Below are 17944 nucleotides of genomic sequence, written 5' to 3'. Positions count from 1 at the left end.
ACGAGGAGTCAGGCATCGTCTCCTTTGGAGGCACTCATCTCCGCGTACCTCTGGAGTTTTCAAAGGATGTGAGGCCTCCGGTCGCGATGAGGTGGGGAACTAGGTCTTTCTCTGTGGTCTCCACAGGGGATTCAGACATACTTTCGTCTTGGGAGATGCAAGACGAGCCTGTATTCAAGTCACTGCAGGCATATCCGACCTTATTTCTAGTCAGGGCATGGCGGTGTCCATTCCACTTGAGGCCGCAAACTCAGGGTCCCTCTCACATACCTAGAGCTGAGAGAAGCCTCCTCTTGAGGTGCTTGTGGTAAGGTGGTATTCCTCTGGAATCGAAGCCAGGGACTAACCTCTCATCTCGAGTTGATTTGTGGTCCACGGAGCTCTTTCGTGTTGCTACAGAGACCTCAGGATCCCTTTAGCCTTGAAACAGTCTTCTTGGGGTTTCTCTGGAGTGCCATCAAGGAAATCAAGGCTCTTTTCATGTGTGATGTGAAACACGGAATTGCTCTGCACGCAGTGCAGGGGAATCGGGCCTCATCTCGCGGCGAGGGGGAAGTCTCATGGTTTTTCTCGAGTTGCGGCGGGAACCTGGGGTATATTCTCGAGTTTCGACGGGGATGGCCCTTCCACACACGTGTGTGTTCAGCGACGTGAGGACTCCTGCCTAGTTGCGAGGGACAACTCGGGATTCTCCTCGAGGCTTTGCAGGGCAATTGGGACGCCTCTCCAGCTGAGGCGGGAGACCAAGGTTCCCTTTCCACGTGCCACAGGAATCCTGGGACTCCTATCAAGTTTCACGAGGAGTCAGGCATCCTCTCCTTTGGAGGCACTGATCTCCGCATACCTCTGGAGTTTTCAAAGGATTTGAGGCCTCCTGTCGCGATGAGGTGGGGAACTAGGTCTTTCTCTGTGGTCTCCACAGGGGATTCAGACACCCTTTCGTCTTGGGAGATGCAAGACGAGCCTGCATTCCAGTCACTGCAGGGATATCCGGCCTTATTTCGAGTCAGGGCATCGCGGTGTCCATTCCACTTGAGGCCGCAAACTCAGGGTCCCTCTCACATACCTAGAGCTGAGAGAAGCCTCCTCTTGAGGTGCTTGTGGTAAGGTGGTATTCCTCTGGAGTCGAAGCCAGGGACTAACCTCTCATCTCGAGTTGATTTTTGGTCCACGGAGCTCTTTCGTGTTGCTACAGTGACCTCAGGATCCCTCTAGCCTTGAAACAGTGTTCTTGGGGTTTCTCTGGAGTGCCATGAAGGAAATCAAGGCTCCTTTCATGTGTGATGTGCAACACAGCATTGCTCTGCACGCAGTGCAGGGGAATCGGGCCTCATTTCGCGGCGAGGGGGAAGTCTCATGGTTTTTCTCGAGTTGCGGCGGGAACCTGGGGTATATTCTCGAGTTACGACGGGGATGGCCCTTCCACACACGTGTTTGTTCAGCCACGTCAGGACTCTTGCCTAGTTGCGAGACACAACTCGGGATTCTCCTCGAGGCTTGGCAATGCAATTGGGACGCCTCTCCAGCTGAGGTGGGAGACCAAGGATCCCTTTCCACGTGCCACAGGAATCCTGGGACTCCTATCAAGTTTCACGAGGAGTCAGGCATCGTCTCCTTTGGAGGCACTGATCTCCGCGTGCCTCTGGAGTTTTCAAAGGATGTGAGGCCTCCAGTCGCGATGAGGTGGGGAACTAGGTCTTTCTCTGTGGTCTCCACAGGGGATTCAGACATCCTTTCATCTTGGGAGATGCAAGACAAGCCTGCATTCAAGTCACTGCAGGGATATCCAGCCTTATTTCGCGTCAGGGCATCGCGGTGTCCATTCCACTTGAGGCCGCAAACTCAGGGTCCCTCTCTCATACCTAGAGCTGAGAGAAGCCTCCTCTTGAGGTGCTTGTGGTAAGGTGGTATTCCTCTGGAGTCGAAGCCAGGGACTAACCTCTCATCTCGAGTTGATTTTTGGCCCACGGAGCTCTTTTGTGTTGCTACAGTGACCTCAGGATCCCTCTAGCCTTGAAACAGTGTTCTTGGGGTTTCTCTGGAGTGCCATCAAGGAAATCAAGGCTCCTTTCATGTGTGATGTGCAACACGGAATTGCTCTGCACGCAGTGCAGGGGAATCGGGCCTTATCTCGCAGCGAGGGGGAAGTCTCATGGTTTTTCTCGAGTTGCGGCGGGAACCTGGGATATATTCTCCAGTTACGACGGGGAGGGCCCTTCCAAACACGTGTTTCTTCAGCGACGTCAGGACTCCTGCCTAGTTGCGAGGGACAACTCGGGATTCTCCTCGAGGCTTGGCAGGGCAATTGGGACGCCTCTCCAGCTGAGGCGGGAGACCAAGTGTCCCTTTCCAAGTGCCACAGGAATCCTGGGACTCCTATCAAGTTTCACGAGGAGTCAGATATCGTCTCCTTTGGAGGCACTGATCTCCGCGTACCTCTGGAGTTTTCAAAGGATGTGAGGCTATCGGTCGCGATGAGGTGGGGAACTAAGTCTTTCTCTGTGCTTTCCACAGGGGATTCAGACATCCTTTCGTCCTGGGAGATGCAAGACGAGCCTGCATTGAAGTCACTGCAGGGATATCCGGCCTTATTTCGAGTCAGGGCATCGCGGTGTCCATTCCACTTGAGGCCGCAAACTCAGGGTCCCTCTCACATACCTAGAGCTGAGAGAAGCCTCCTCTTGAGGTGCTTGTGGTAAGGTCGTATTCCTCTGGAGACGAATCCAGGGACTAACCTCTCTTTTCGAGTTGATTTTTGGTCCACAGAGTTCTTTCGTGTTGCTACAGTGACCTCAGGATCCCTCTAGCCTTGAAACAGGGTTCTTGGGGTTTCTCTGGAGTGCCATCAAGGAAATCAAGGCTCCTTTCATGTGTGATGTGCAAGACGGAATTGCTCTGCACGCAGTACAGGGGAATCGGGCCTCATCTCGCATCGAGGGGGAAGTCTCATGGTTTTTCTCGAGTTGCGGCGGGAACCTGGGGTATATTCTCGAGTTACGACGGGGATGGCCCTTCCACCCACGTGTTTGTTCAGCCACGTCAGGACTCCTGCCTAGTTGCGAGGGACAACTCGGGATTCTCCTCGAGGCTTGGCAGGGCAATTGGAACGCCTCTCCAGCTGAGGCGGGAGACCAAGTGTCCCTTTCCACGTGCCACAAGAATCCTGGGACTCCTATCAAGTTTCACGAGGAGTCAGGCATCGTCTCCTTTGGAGGCACTGATCTCCGCGTACCTCTGGAGTTTTCAAAGGATGTGAGGCCTCCGGTCACGATGAGGTGAGGAACTAGGTGTTTCTCTGTGGTCTCCACAGGGGATTCAGACATCCTTTCTTCTTGGGAGATGCAAGACGAGCCTGCATTCAAGTCACTGCAGGGATATCCGGCCTTATTTCGAGTCAGGGCATCGCGGTGTCCATTCCACTTGAGGCCGCAAACTCAGGGTACCTCTCACATACCTAGAGCTGAGAGAAGCCTCCTGTTGAGGTGCTTGTGGTAAGGTGGTATTCCTCAGGAGTCGAAGCCAGGGACTAACCTCTCATCTCCTGTTGATTTTTGGTCCACGGAGCTCTTTCGTGTTGCTACAGTGACCTCAGGATCCCTCTAGCCTTGAAACAGTGTTCTTGGGGTTTCTCTGGAGTGCCATCAAGGAAATCAAGGCTCCTTTCATGTGTGATGTGCAATACGGAATTGCTCTGCACGCAGTGCAGGGGAATCGGGCCTCATCTCGCGGCGAGGGGGAAGTCTCATGGTTTTTCTAGAGTTGCGGCGGGAACCTGGGGTATATTCTCGAGTTACGACGGGGATGGCCCTTCCACCCACGTGTTTGTTCAGCCACGTCAGGACTCCTGCCTAGTTGCGAGGGACAACTCGGGATTCTCCTCGAGGCTTTGCAGGGCAATTGGGACGCCTCTCCAGCTGAGACGGGAGACCAAGGGTCCCTTTCCACGTGCCACAGGAATCCTGGGTCTCCTATCAAGTTTCACGAGGAGTCAGGCATCGTCTCCTTTGGAGGCACTGATATCCGCGTACCTCTGGAGTTTTCAAAGGATGTGAGGCTATCGGTCGCGATGAGGTGGGGAACTAAGTCTTTCTCTGTGCTTTCCACAGGGGATTCAGACATCCTTTCGTCCTGGGAGATGCAAGACGAGCCTGCATTGAAGTCACTGCAGGGATATCCGGCCTTATTTCGAGTCAGGGCATCGCGGTGTCCATTCCACTTGAGGCCACAAACTCAGGGTCCCTCTCACATACCTAGAGCTGAGAGAAGCCTCCTCTTGAGGTGCTTGTGGTAAGGTGGTATTCCTCTGGAGACGAATCCAGGGACTAACCTCTCTTTTTGAGTTGATTTTTGGTCCACAGAGTTCTATCGTGTTGCTACAGTGACCTCAGGATGCCTCTATCCTTGAAACAGTGTTCTTGGGGTTTCTCTGGAGTGCCATCAAGGAAATCAAGGCTCCTTTCATGTGTGATGTGCAAGACGGAATTGCTCTGCACGCAGTACAGGGGAATCGGGCCTCATCTCGCATCAAGGGGGAAGTCTCATGGTTTTTCTCGAGTTGCGGCGGGAACCTGGGATATATTCTCGAGTTACGACGGGGATGGCCCTTCCACCCACGTGTTTCTTCAGCCACGTCAGGACTCCTGCCTAGTTGCGAGGGACAACTCGGGATTCTCCTCGAGGCTTGGCAGGGCAATTGGAACGCCTCTCCAGCTGAGGCGGGAGACCAAGGGTCCCTTTCCACATGCCACAAGAATCCTGGGACTCCTATCAAGTTTCACGAGGAGTCAGGCATCGTCTCCTTTGGAGGCACTCATCTCCGCGTACCTCTGGAGTTTTCAAAGGATGTGAGGCCTCCGGTCGCGATGAGGTGGGGAACTAGGTCTTTCTCTGTGGTCTCCACAGGGGATTCAGACATACTTTCGTCTTGGGAGATGCAAGACGAGCCTGAATTCAAGTCACTGCAGGCATATCCGACCTTATTTCTAGTCAGGGCATGGCGGTGTCCATTCCACTTGAGGCCGCAAACTCAGGGTCCCTCTCACATACCTAGAGCTGAGAGAAGCCTCCTCTTGAGGTGCTTGTGGTAAGGTGGTATTCCTCTGGAATCGAAGCCAGGGACTAACCTCTCATCTCGAGTTGATTTGTGGTCCACGGAGCTCTTTCGTGTTGCTACAGAGACCTCAGGATCCCTTTAGCCTTGAAACAGTCTTCTTGGGGTTTCTCTGGAGTGCCATCAAGGAAATCAAGGCTCTTTTCATGTGTGATGTGAAACACGGAATTGCTCTGCACGCAGTGCAGGGGAATCGGGCCTCATCTCGCGGCGAGGGGGAAGTCTCATGGTTTTTCTCGAGTTGCGGCGGGAACCTGGGGTATATTCTCGAGTTTCGACGGGGATGGCCCTTCCACACACGTGTGTGTTCAGCGACGTGAGGACTCCTGCCTAGTTGCGAGGGACAACTCGGGATTCTCCTCGAGGCTTTGCAGGGCAATTGGGACGCCTCTCCAGCTGAGGCGGGAGACCAAGGTTCCCTTTCCACGTGCCACAGGAATCCTGGGACTCCTATCAAGTTTCACGAGGAGTCAGGCATCCTCTACTTTGGAGGCACTGATCTCCGCATACCTCTGGAGTTTTCAAAGGATTTGAGGCCTCCTGTCGCGATGAGGTGGGGAACCAGGTCTTTCTCTGTGGTCTCCACAGGGGATTCAGACACCCTTTCGTCTTGGGAGATGCAAGACGAGCCTGCATTCCAGTCACTGCAGGGATATCCGGCCTTATTTCGAGTCAGGGCATCGCGGTGTCCATTCCACTTGAGGCCGCAAACTCAGGGTCCCTCTCACATACCTAGAGCTGAGAGAAGCCTCCTCTTGAGGTGCTTGTGGTAAGGTGGTATTCCTCTGGAGTCGAAGCCAGGGACTAACCTCTCATCTCGAGTTGATTTTTGGTCCACGGAGCTCTTTCGTGTTGCTACAGTGACCTCAGGATCCCTCTAGCCTTGAAACAGTGTTCTTGGGGTTTCTCTGGAGTGCCATGAAGGAAATCAAGGCTCCTTTCATGTGTGATGTGCAACACAGCATTGCTCTGCACGCAGTGCAGGGGAATCGGGCCTCATTTCGCGGCGAGGGGGAAGTCTCATGGTTTTTCTCGAGTTGCGGCGGGAACCTGGGGTATATTCTCGAGTTACGACGGGGATGGCCCTTCCACACACGTGTTTGTTCAGCCACGTCAGGACTCTTGCCTAGTTGCGAGACACAACTCGGGATTCTCCTCGAGGCTTGGCAATGCAATTGGGACGCCTCTCCAGCTGAGGTGGGAGACCAAGGATCCCTTTCCACGTGCCACAGGAATCCTGGGACTCCTATCAAGTTTCACGAGGAGTCAGGCATCGTCTCCTTTGGAGGCACTGATCTCCGCGTGCCTCTGGAGTTTTCAAAGGATGTGAGGCCTCCAGTCGCGATGAGGTGGGGAACTAGGTCTTTCTCTGTGGTCTCCACAGGGGATTCAGACATCCTTTCATCTTGGGAGATGCAAGACAAGCCTGCATTCAAGTCACTGCAGGGATATCCAGCCTTATTTCGAGTCAGGGCATCGCGGTGTCCATTCCACTTGAGGCCGCAAACTCAGGGTCCCTCTCTCATACCTAGAGCTGAGAGAAGCCTCCTCTTGAGGTGCTTGTGGTAAGGTGGTATTCCTCTGGAGTCGAAGCCAGGGACTAACCTCTCATCTCGAGTTGATCTTAAGCCCACGGAGCTCTTTCGTGTTGCTACAGTGACCTCAGGATCCCTCTAGCCTTGAAACAGTGTTCTTGGGGTTTCTCTGGAGTGCCATCAAGGAAATCAAGGCTCCTTTCATGTGTGATGTGCAACACGGAATTGCTCTGCACGCAGTGCAGGGGAATCGGGCCTCATCTCGCGGCGAGGGGGAAGTCTCATGGTTTTTCTCGAGTTGCGGCGGGAACCTGGGGTATATTCTCGAGTTACGACGGGGATGGCCCTTCCACCCACGTGTTTCTTCAGCGACGTCAGGACTCCTGCCTAGTTGCGAGGGACAACTCTGGATTCTCCTCGAGGCTTGGCAGGGCAATTGGGACGCCTCTCCAGCTGAGGCGGGAGACCAAGGGTCCCTTTCCACGTGCCACAGGAATCCTGGGACTCCTATCAAGTTTCACGAGGATTCAGGCATCGTCTCCTTTGGAGGCACTGATCTCCGTGTACCTCTGGAGTTTTCAAAGGATGTGAGGCTATCGGTCGCGATGAGGTGGGGAACTAAGTCTTTCTCTGTGCTTTCCACAGGGGATTCAGACATCCTTTCGTCCTGGGAGATGCAAGACGAGCCTGCATTGAAGTCACTGCAGGGATATCCGGCCTTATTTCGAGTCAGGGCATCGCGGTGTCCATTCCACTTGAGGCCGCAAACTCAGGGTCCCTCTCACATACCTAGAGCTGAGAGAAGCCTCCTCTTGAGGTGCTTGTGGTAAGGTGGTATTCCTCTGGAGACGAATCCAGGGACTAACCTCTCTTTTCGAGTTGATTTTTGGTCCACAGAGTTCTTTCGTGTTGCTACAGTGACCTGAGGATCCCTTTATCCTTGAAACAGTGTTCTTGGGGTTTCTCTGGAGTGCCATCAAGGAAATCAAGGCTCCTTTCATGTGTGATGTGCAAGACGGAATTGCTCTGCACGCAGTACAGGGGAATCGGGCCTCATCTCGCATCGAGGGGGAAGTCTCATGGTTTTTCTCGAGTTGCGGCGGGAACTTGGGGTATATTCTCGAGTTACGACGGGGATGGCCCTTCCACCCACGTGTTTGTTCAGCCACGTCAGGACTCCTGCCTAGTTGCCAGGGACAACTCGGGATTCTCCTCGAGGCTTGGCAGGGCAATTGGAACGCCTCTCCAGCTGAGGCGGGAGACCAAGGGTCCCTTTCCACGTGCCACAGGAATCCTGGGACTCCTATCAAGTTTCACGAGGAGTCAGGCATCGTCTCCTTTGGAGGCACTGATCTCCGCGTACCTCTGGAGTTTTCAAAGAATGTGAGGCGATCGGTCGCGATGAGGTGGGGAACTAAGTCTTTCTCTGTGGTCTCCACAGGGGATTCAGACATCCTTTCGTCTTGGGAGATGCAAGACGAGCCTGCATTCAAGTCACTGCAGGGATATCCAGCCTTATTTCGCGTCAGGGCATCGCGGTGTCCATTCCACTTGAGGCCGCAAACTCAGGGTCCCTCTCACATACCTAGAGCTGAGAGAAGCCTCCTCTTGAGGTGCTTGTGGTAAGGTGGTATTCCTCTGGAGTCGAAGCCAGGGACTAACCTCTCATCTCGAGTTGATTTTTGGCCCACGGAGCTCTTTCGTGTTGCTACAGTGACCTCAGGATCCCTCTAGCCTTGAAACAGTGTTCTTGGGGTTTCTCTGGAGTGCCATCAAGGAAATCAAGGCTCCTTTCATGTGTGATGTGCAACACGGAATTGCTCTGCACGCAGTACAGGGGAATCGGGCCTCATCTCGCATCGAGGGGGAAGTCTCATGGTTTTTCTCGAGTTGCGGCGGGAACCTGGGGTATATTCTCGAGTTACGACGGGGATGGCCCTTCCACCCACGTGTTTGTTCAGCCACGTCAGGACTCCTGCCTAGTTGCGAGGGACAACTCGGGATTCTCCTCGAGGCTTGGCAGGGCAATTGGAACGCCTCTCCAGCTGAGGCGGGAGACCAAGGGTCCCTTTCCACGTGCCGCAAGAATCCTGGGACTCCTATCAAGTTTCACGAGGAGTCAGGCATCGTCTCCTTTGGAGGCACTGATCTCCGCGTACCTCTGGAGTTTTCAAAGGATGTGAGGCCTCCGATCGCGATGAGGTGGGGAACTAAGTCTTTCTCTGTGCTTTCCACAGGGGATTCAGACATCCTTTCGTCCTGGAGATGCAAGACGAGCCAGCATTGAAGTCACTGCAGGGATATCCGGCCTTATTTCGAGTCAGGGCATCGCGTTGTCCATTCCACTTGAGGCCACAAACTCAGGGTCCCTCTCACATACCTAGAGCTGAGAGAAGCCTCCTCTTGAGGTGCTTGTGGTAAGGTGGTATTCCTCTGGAGACGAATCCAGGGACTAACCTCTCTTTTCGAGTTGATTTTTGGTCCACAGAGTTCTTTCGTGTTGCTACAGTGACCTCAGGATCCCTCTATCCTTGAAACAGTGTTCTTGGGGTTTCTCTGGAGTGCCATCAAGGAAATCAAGGCTCCTTTCATGTGTGATGTGCAAGACGGAATTGCTCTGCACGCAGTACAGGGGAATCGGGCCTCATCTCGCGGCGAGGGGGAAGTCTCATGGTTTTTCTCGAGTTGCGGCGGGAACCTGGGGTATATTCTCGAGTTACGACGGGGATGGCCCTTCCACACACGTGTGTGTTCAGCGACGTCAGGACTCCTGCCTAGTTGCGAGGGACAACTCGGGATTCTCCTCGAGGCTTTGCAGGGCAATTGGGACGCCTCTGCAGCTGAGACGGGAGACCAAGGGTCCCTTTCCACGTGCCACAGGAATCCTGGGTCTCCTATCAAGTTTCACGAGGAGTCAGGCATCGTCTCCTTTGGAGGCACTGATCTCCGCATACCTCTGGAGTTTTCAAAGGATTTGAGGCCTCCTGTCGCGATGAGGTGGGGAACTATGTCTTTCTCTGTGGTCTCCACAGGGGATTCAGACACCCTTTCGTCTTGGGAGATGCAAGACGAGCCTGCATTCCAGTCACTGCAGGGATATCCGGCCTTAATTCGAATCAGGGCATCACGGTGTCCATTCCACTTGAGGCCGCAAACTCAGGGTCCCTCTCACATACCTAGAGCTGAGAGAAGCCTCCTCTTGAGGTGCTTGTGGTAAGGTGGTATTCCTCTGGAGTCGAAGCCAGGGACTAACCTCTCATCTCGAGTTGATTTTTGGTCCACGGAGCTCTTTCGTGTTGCTACAGTGACCTCAGGATCCCTCTAGCCTTGAAACAGTGTTCTTGGGGTTTCTCTGGAGTGCCATCAAGGAAATCAAGGCTCCTTTCATGTGTGATGTGCAACACAGAATTGCTCTGCACGCAGTGCACGGGAATCGGGCCTCATCTCGCGGCGAGGGGGAAGTCTCATGGTTTTTCTCGAGTTGGGGCGGGAACCTGGCGTATATTCTCGAGTTACGACGGGGATGGCCCTTCCACACACGTGTTTGTTCAGCCACGTCAGGACTCTTGCCTAGTTGCGAGACACAATTCGGGATTCTCCTCGAGGCTTGGCAAGGCAATTGGGACGCCTCTCCAGCTGAGGCGGGAGACCAAGTGTCCCTTTCCACGTGCCACAGGAATCCTGGGACTCCTATCAAGTTTCACGAGGAGTCAGGCATCGTCTCCTTTGGAGGCACTGATCTCCGTGTACCTCTGGAGTTTTCAAAGGATGTGAGGCTATCGGTCGCGATGAGGTGGGGAACTAAGTCTTTCTCTGTGCTTTCCACAGGGGATTCAGACATCCTTTCGTCCTGGGAGATGCAAGACGTGCCTGCATTGAAGTCACTGCAGGGATATCCGGCCTTATTTCGAGTCAGGGCATCGCGGTGTCCATTCCACTTGAGGCCGCAAACTCAGGGTCCCTCTCACATACCTAGAGCTGAGAGAAGCCTCCTCTTGAGGTGCTTGTGGTAAGGTGGTATTCCTCTGGAGACGAATCCAGGGACTAACCTCTCTTTTCGAGTTGATTTTTGGTCCACAGAGTTCTTTCGTGTTGCTACAGTGACCTCAGGATCCCTCTATCCTTGAAACAGTGTTCTTGGGGTTTCTCTGGAGTGCCATCAAGGAAATCAAGGCTCCTTTCATGTGTGATGTGCAAGACGGAATTGCTCTGCACGCAGTACAGGGGAATCGGGCCTCATCTCGCATCGAGGGGGAAGTCTCATGGTTTTTCTCAAGTTGCGGCGGGAACCTGGGGTATATTCTCGAGTTACGACGGGGATGGCCCTTCCACCCACGTGTTTGTTCAGCCACGTCAGGACTCTTGCCTAGTTGCCAGGGACAACTCGGGATTCTCCTCGAGGCTTGGCAGGGCAATTGGAACGCCTCTCCAGCTGAGGCGGGAGACCAAGGGTCCCTTTCCACGTGCCACAGGAATCCTGGACTCCTATCAAGTTTCACGAGGAGTCAGGCATCGTCTCCTTTGGAGGCACTGATCTCTGCGTACCTCTGGAGTTTTCAAAGGATGTGAGGCCTCCGGTCACGATGATGTGGGGAACTAGGTGTTTCTCTGTGGTCTCCACAGGGGATTCAGACATCCTTTCTTCTTGGGAGATGCAAGACGAGCCTGCATTCAAGTCACTGCAGGGATATCCGACCTTATTTCTAGTCAGGGCATGGCGGTGTCCATTCCACTTGAGGCCGCAAACTCAGGGTCCCTCTCACTTACCTAGAGCTGAGAGAAGCCTCCTCTTGAGGTGCTTGTGGTAAGGTGGTATTCCTCTGGAATCGAAGCCAGGGACTAACCTCTCATCTCGAGTTGATTTGTGGTCCACGGAGCTCTTTCGTGTTGCTACAGAGACCTCAGGATCCCTCTAGCCTTGAAACAGTCTTCTTGGGGTTTCTCTGGAGTGCCATCAAGGAAATCAAGGCTCCTTTCATGTGTGATGTGAAACACGGAATTGCTCTGCACGCAGTGCAGGGGAATCGGGCCTCATCTCGCGGCGAGGGGGAAGTCTCATGGTTTTTCTCGAGTTGCGGCGGGAACCTGGGGTATATTCTCGAGTTACGACGGGGATGGCCCTTCCACACACGTGTGTGTTCAGCGACGTGAGGACTCCTGCCTAGTTGCGAGGGACAACTCGGGATTCTCCTCGAGGCTTGGCAGGGCAATTGGGACGCCTCTCCAGCTGAGGCGGGAGACCAAGGGTCCCTTTCCACGTGCCACAGGAATCCTGGGACTCCTATCAAGTTTCACGAGGAGTCAGGCATCCTCTCCTTTGGAGGCACTGATCTCCGCATACCTCTGGAGTTTTCAAAGGATTTGAGGCCTCCTGTCGCGATGAGGTGGGGAACTAGGTCTTTCTCTGTGGTCTCCACAGGGGATTCAGACACCCTTTCGTCTTGGGAGATGCAAGACGAGCCTGCACGCCAGTCACTGCAGGGATATCCGGCCTTATTTCGAGTCAGGTCATCGCGGTGTCCATTCCACTTGAGGCCGCAAACTCAGGGTACCTCTCACATACCTAGAGCTGAGAGAAGCCTCCTCTTGAGGTGCTTGTGGTAAGGTGGTATTCCTCTGGAGTCGAAGCCAGGGACTAACCTCTCATCTCGAGTTGATTTTTGGTCCACGGAGCTCTTTCGTGTTGCTACAGTGACCTCAGGATCCCTCTAGCCTTGAAACAGTGTTCTTGGGGTTTCTCTGGAGTGCCATGAAGGAAATCAAGGCTCCTTTCATGTGTGATGTGCAACACAGAATTGCTCTGCACGCAGTGCAGGGGAATCGGGCCTCATTTTGCGGCGAGGGGGAAGTCTCATGGTTTTTCTCGAGTTGCGGCGGGAACCTGGGGTATATTCTCGAGTTACGACGGGGATGGCCCTTCCACACACGTGTTTGTTCAGCCACGTCAGGACTGTTGCCTAGTTGCGAGACACAACTCGGGATTCTCCTCGAGGCTTGGCAAGGCAATTGGGACGCCTCTCCAGCTGAGGTGGGAGACCAAGGATCCCTTTCCACGTGCCACAGGAATCCTGGGACTCCTATCAAGTTTCACGAGGAGTCAGGCATCGTCTCCTTTGGAGGCACTGATCTCCGCGTACCTCTGGAGTTTTCAAAGGATGTGAGGCCTCCAGTCGCGATGAGGTGGGGAACTAGGTCTTTCTCTGTGGTCTCCACAGGGGATTCAGACATCCTTTCATCTTGGGAGATGCAAGACGAGCATGCATTCAAGTCACTGCAGGGATATCCAGCCTTATTTCGCGTCAGGGCATCGCGGTGTCCATTCCACTTGAGGCCGCAAACTCAGGGTCCCTCTCTCATACCTAGAGCTGAGAGAAGCCTCCTCTTGAGGTGCTTGTGGTAAGGTGGTATTCCTCTGGAGTCGAAGCCAGGGACTAACCTCTCATCTCGAGTTGATTTTAAGCCCACGGAGCTCTTTCGTGTTGCTACAGTGACCTCAGGATCCCTCTAGCCTTGAAACAGTGTTCTTGGGGTTTCTCTGGAGTGCCATCAAGGAAATCAAGGCTCCTTTCATGTGTGATGTGCAACACGGAATTGCTCTGCACGCAGTGCAGGGGAATCGGGCCTCATCTCGCGGCGAGGGGGAAGTCTCATGGTTTTTCTCGAGTTGCGGCGGGAACCTGGGGTATATTCTCGAGTTACGACGGGGATGGCCCTTCCACCCACGTGTTTCTTCAGCGACGTCAGGACTCCTGCCTAGTTGCGAGGGACAACTCTGGATTCTCCTCGAGGCTTGGCAGGGCAATTGGGACGCCTCTCCAGCTGAGGCGGGAGACCAAGTGTCCCTTTCCACGTGCCACAGGAATCCTGGGACTCCTATCAAGTTTCACGAGGATTCAGGCATCGTCTCCTTTGGAGGCACTGATCTCCGTGTACCTCTGGAGTTTTCAAAGGATGTGAGGCTATCGGTCGCGATGAGGTGGGGAACTAAGTCTTTCTTTGTGCTTTCCACAGGGGATTCAGACATCCTTTCGTCCTGGGAGATGCAAGACGAGCCTGCATTGAAGTCACTGCAGGGATATCCGGCCTTATTTCGAGTCAGGGCATCGCGGTGTCCATTCCACTTGAGGCCGCAAACTCAGGGTCCCTCTCACATACCTAGAGCTGAGAGAAGCCTCCTCTTGAGGTGCTTGTGGTAAGGTGGTATTCCTCTGGAGACGAATCCAGGGACTAACCTCTCTTTTCGAGTTGATTTTTGGTCCACAGAGTTATTTCGTGTTGCTACAGTGACCTCAGGATCCCTTTATCCTTGAAACAGTGTTCTTGGGGTTTCTCTGGAGTGCCATCAAGGAAATCAAGGCTCCTTTCATGTGTGATGTGCAAGACGGAATTGCTCTGCACGCAGTACAGGGGAATCGGGCCTCATCTCGCATCGAGGGCGAAGTCTCATGGTTTTTCTCGAGTTGCGGCGGGAACCTGGGGTATATTCTCGAGTTACGACGGGGATGGCCCTTCCACCCACGTGTTTGTTCAGCCACGTCAGGAAACCTGTCTAGTTGCCAGGGAGAACTCGGGATTCTCCTCGAGGCTTGGCAGGGCAATTGGAACGCCTCTCCAGCTGAGGCGGGAGACCAAGGGTCCCTTTCCACGTGCCACAGGAATCCTGGGACTCCTATCAAGTTTCACGAGGAGTCAGGCATCGTCTCCTTTGGAGGCACTGATCTCCGCGTACCTCTGGAGTTTTCAAAGAATGTGAGGCTATCGGTCGCGATGAGGTGGGGAACTAAGTCTTTCTCTGTGGTCTCCACAGGGTATTCAGACATCCTTTCGTCCTGGGAGAGGCAAGACGAGCCTGTATTCCAGTCACTGCAGGGATATCCGGCCTTATTTCGAGTCAGGGCATCGCGGTGTCCATTCCACTTGAGGCCGCAAACTCAGGGTCCCTCTCACATACCTAGAGCTGAGAGAAGCCTCCTCTTGAGGTGCTTGTGGTAAGGTGGTATTCCTCAGGAGTCGAAGCCAGGGACTAACCTCTCATCTCGTGTTGATTCTTGGTCCACGGAGCTCTTTCGTGTTGCTATAGTGACCTCAGGATCCCTCTAGCCTTGAAACAGTGTTCTTGGGGTTTCTATGGAGTGCCATCAAGGAAATCAAGGCTCCATTCATGTGTGATGTGCAACACGGAATTGCTCTGCACGCAGTGCAGGGGAATCGGGCCTCATCTCGCGGCGAGGGGGAAGTCTCATGGTTTTTCTCGAGTTGCGGCGGGAACCTGGGGTATATTCTCGAGTTACGACGGGGATGGCCCTTCCACACACGTGTGTGTTCAGCGACGTGAGGACTCCTGCCTAGTTGCGAGGGACAACTCGGGATTCTCCTCGAGGCTTTGCAGGGCAATTGGGACGCCTCTCCAGCTGAGGCGGGAGACCAAGGGTCCCTTTCCACGTGCCACAGGAATCCTGGGACTCCTATCAAGATTCACGAGGAGTCAGGCATCCTCTCCTTTGGAGGCACTGATCTCCGCATACCTCTGGAGTTTTCAAAGGATTTGAGGCCTCCTGTCGCGATGAGGTGGGGAACTAGGTCTTTCTCTGTGGTCTCCACAGGGGTTCAGACACCCTTTCGTCTTGGGAGATGCAAGACGAGCCTGCATTCCAGTCACTGCAGGGATATCCGGCCTTATTTCGAGTCAGGGCATCGCGGTGTCCATTCCACTTGAGGCCGCAAACTCAGGGTCCCTCTCACATACCTAGAGCTGAGAGAAGCCTCCTCTTGAGGTGCTTGTGGTAAGGTGGTATTCCTCTGGAGTCGAAGCCAGGGACTAACCTCTCATCTCGAGTTGATTTTTGGTCCACGGAGCTCTTTCGTGTTGCTACAGTGACCTCAGGATCCCTCTAGCCTTGAAACTGTGTTCTTGGGGTTTCTCTGGAGTGCCATGAAGGAAATCAAGGCTCCTTTCATGTGTGATGTGCAACACAGCATTGCTCTGCACGCAGTGCAGGGGAATCGGGCCTCATTTCGCGGCGAGGGGGAAGTCTCATGGTTTTTCTCGAGTTGCGGCGGGAACCTGGGGTATATTCTCGAGTTACGACGGGGATGGCCCTTCCACACACGTGTTTGTTCAGCCACGTCAGGACTCTTGCCTAGTTGCGAGACACAACTCGGGATTCTCCTCGAGGCTTGGCAAGGCAATTGGGACGCCTCTCCAGCTGAGGTGGGAGACCAAGGATCCCTTTCCACGTGCCACAGGAATCCTGGGACTCCTATCAAGTTTCACGAGGAGTCAGGCATCGTCTCCTTTGGAGGCACTGATCTCCGCGTACCTCTGGAGTTTTCAAAGGATGTGAGGCCTCCAGTCGCGATGAGGTGGGGAACTAGGTCTTTCTCTGTGGTCTCCACAGGGGATTCAGACATCCTTTCATCTTGGGAGATGCAAGACGAGCCTGCATTCAAGTCACTGCAGGGATATCCAGCCTTATTTCGCGTCAGGGCATCGCGGTGTCCATTCCACTTGAGGCCGCAAACTCAGGGTCCCTCTCTCATACCTAGAGCTGAGAGAAGCCTCCTCTTGAGGTGCTTGTGGTAAGGTGGTATTCCTCTGGAGTCGAAGCCAGGAACTAACCTCTCATCTCGAGTTGATTTTAAGCCCACGGAGCTCTTTCGTGTTGCTACAGTGACCTCAGGATCCCTCTAGCCTTGAAACAGTGTTCTTGGGGTTTCTCTGGAGTGCCATCAAGGAAATCAAGGCTCCTTTCATGTGTGATGTGCAACACGGAATTGCTCTGCACGCAGTGCAGGGGAATCGGGCCTCATCTCGCGGCGAGGGGGAAGTCTCATGGTTTTTCTCGAGTTGCGGCGGGAACCTGGGGTATATTCTCGAGTTACGACGGGGATGGCCCTTCCACCCACGTGTTTCTTCAGCGACGTCAGGACTCCTGCCTAGTTGCGAGGGACAACTCTGGATTCTCCTCGAGGCTTGGCAGGGCAATTGGGACGCCTCTCCAGCTGAGGCGGGAGACCAAGGGTCCCTTTCCACGTGCCACAGGAATCCTGGGACTCCTATCAAGTTTCACGAGGATTCAGGCATCATCTCCTTTGGAGGCACTGATCTCCGTGTACCTCTGGAGTTTTCAAAGGATGTGAGGCTATCGGTCGCGATGAGGTGGGGAACTAAGTCTTTCTCTGTGCTTTCCACAGGGGATTCAGACATCCTTTCGTCCTGGGAGATGCAAGACGAGCCTGCATTGAAGTCACTGCAGGGATATCCGGCCTTATTTCGAGTCAGGGCATCGCGGTGTCCATTCCACTTGACGCCGCAAACTCAGGGTCCCTCTCACATACCTAGAGCTGAGAGAAGCCTCCTCTTGAGGTGCTTGTGGTAAGGTGGTATTCCTCTGGAGACGAATCCAGGGACTAACCTCTCTTTTCGAGTTGATTTTTGGTCCACAGAGTTCTTTCGTGTTGCTACAGTGACCTCAGGATCCCTTTATCCTTGAAACAGTGTTCTTGGGGTTTCTCTGGAGTGCCATGAAGGAAATCAAGGCTCCTTTCATGTGTGATGTGCAAGCCGGAATTGCTCTGCACGCAGTACAGGGGAATCGGGCCTCATCTCGCATCGAGGGGGAAGTCTCATGGTTTTTCTCGAGTTGCGGCGGGAACCTGGGGTATATTCTCGAGTTACGACGGGGATGGCCCTTCCACCCACGTGTTTGTTCAGCCACGTCAGGACTCCTGCCTAGTTGCCAGGGACAACTCGGGATTCTCCTCGAGGCTTGGCAGGGCAATTGGAACGCCTCTCCAGCTGAGGCGGGAGACCAAGGGTCCCTTTCCACGTGCCACAGGAATCCTGGGACTCCTATCAAGTTTCACGAGGAGTCAGGCATCGTCTCCTTTGGAGGCACTGATCTCCGCGTACCTCTGGAGTTTTCAAAGAATGTGAGGCTATCGGTCGCGATGAGGTGGGGAACTAAGTCTTTCTCTGTGGTCTCCACAGGGGATTCAGACATCCTTTCGTCCTGGGAGAGGCAAGACGAGCCTGCATTCCAGTCACTGCAGGGATATTCGGCCTTATTTCGAGTCAGGGCATCGCGGTGTCCATTCCACTTGAGGCCGCAAACTCAGGGTCCCTCTCACATACCTAGAGCTGAGAGAAGCCTCCTCTTGAGGTGCTTGTGGTAAGGTGGTATTCCTCAGGAGTCGAAGCCAGGGACTAACCTCTCATCTCGAGTTGATTTTTGGTCCACGGAGCTCTTTCGTGTTGCTACAGTGACCTCAGGATCCCTCTAGCCTTGAAACAGTGTTC

The sequence above is a fragment of the Cervus elaphus genome, chromosome 19 (genome assembly GCF_910594005.1).
Source record: "Cervus elaphus chromosome 19, mCerEla1.1, whole genome shotgun sequence".
Classification (NCBI taxonomy): domain Eukaryota; kingdom Metazoa; phylum Chordata; class Mammalia; order Artiodactyla; family Cervidae; genus Cervus; species Cervus elaphus.
Note: the sequence above shows the minus strand (reverse complement) of the source record.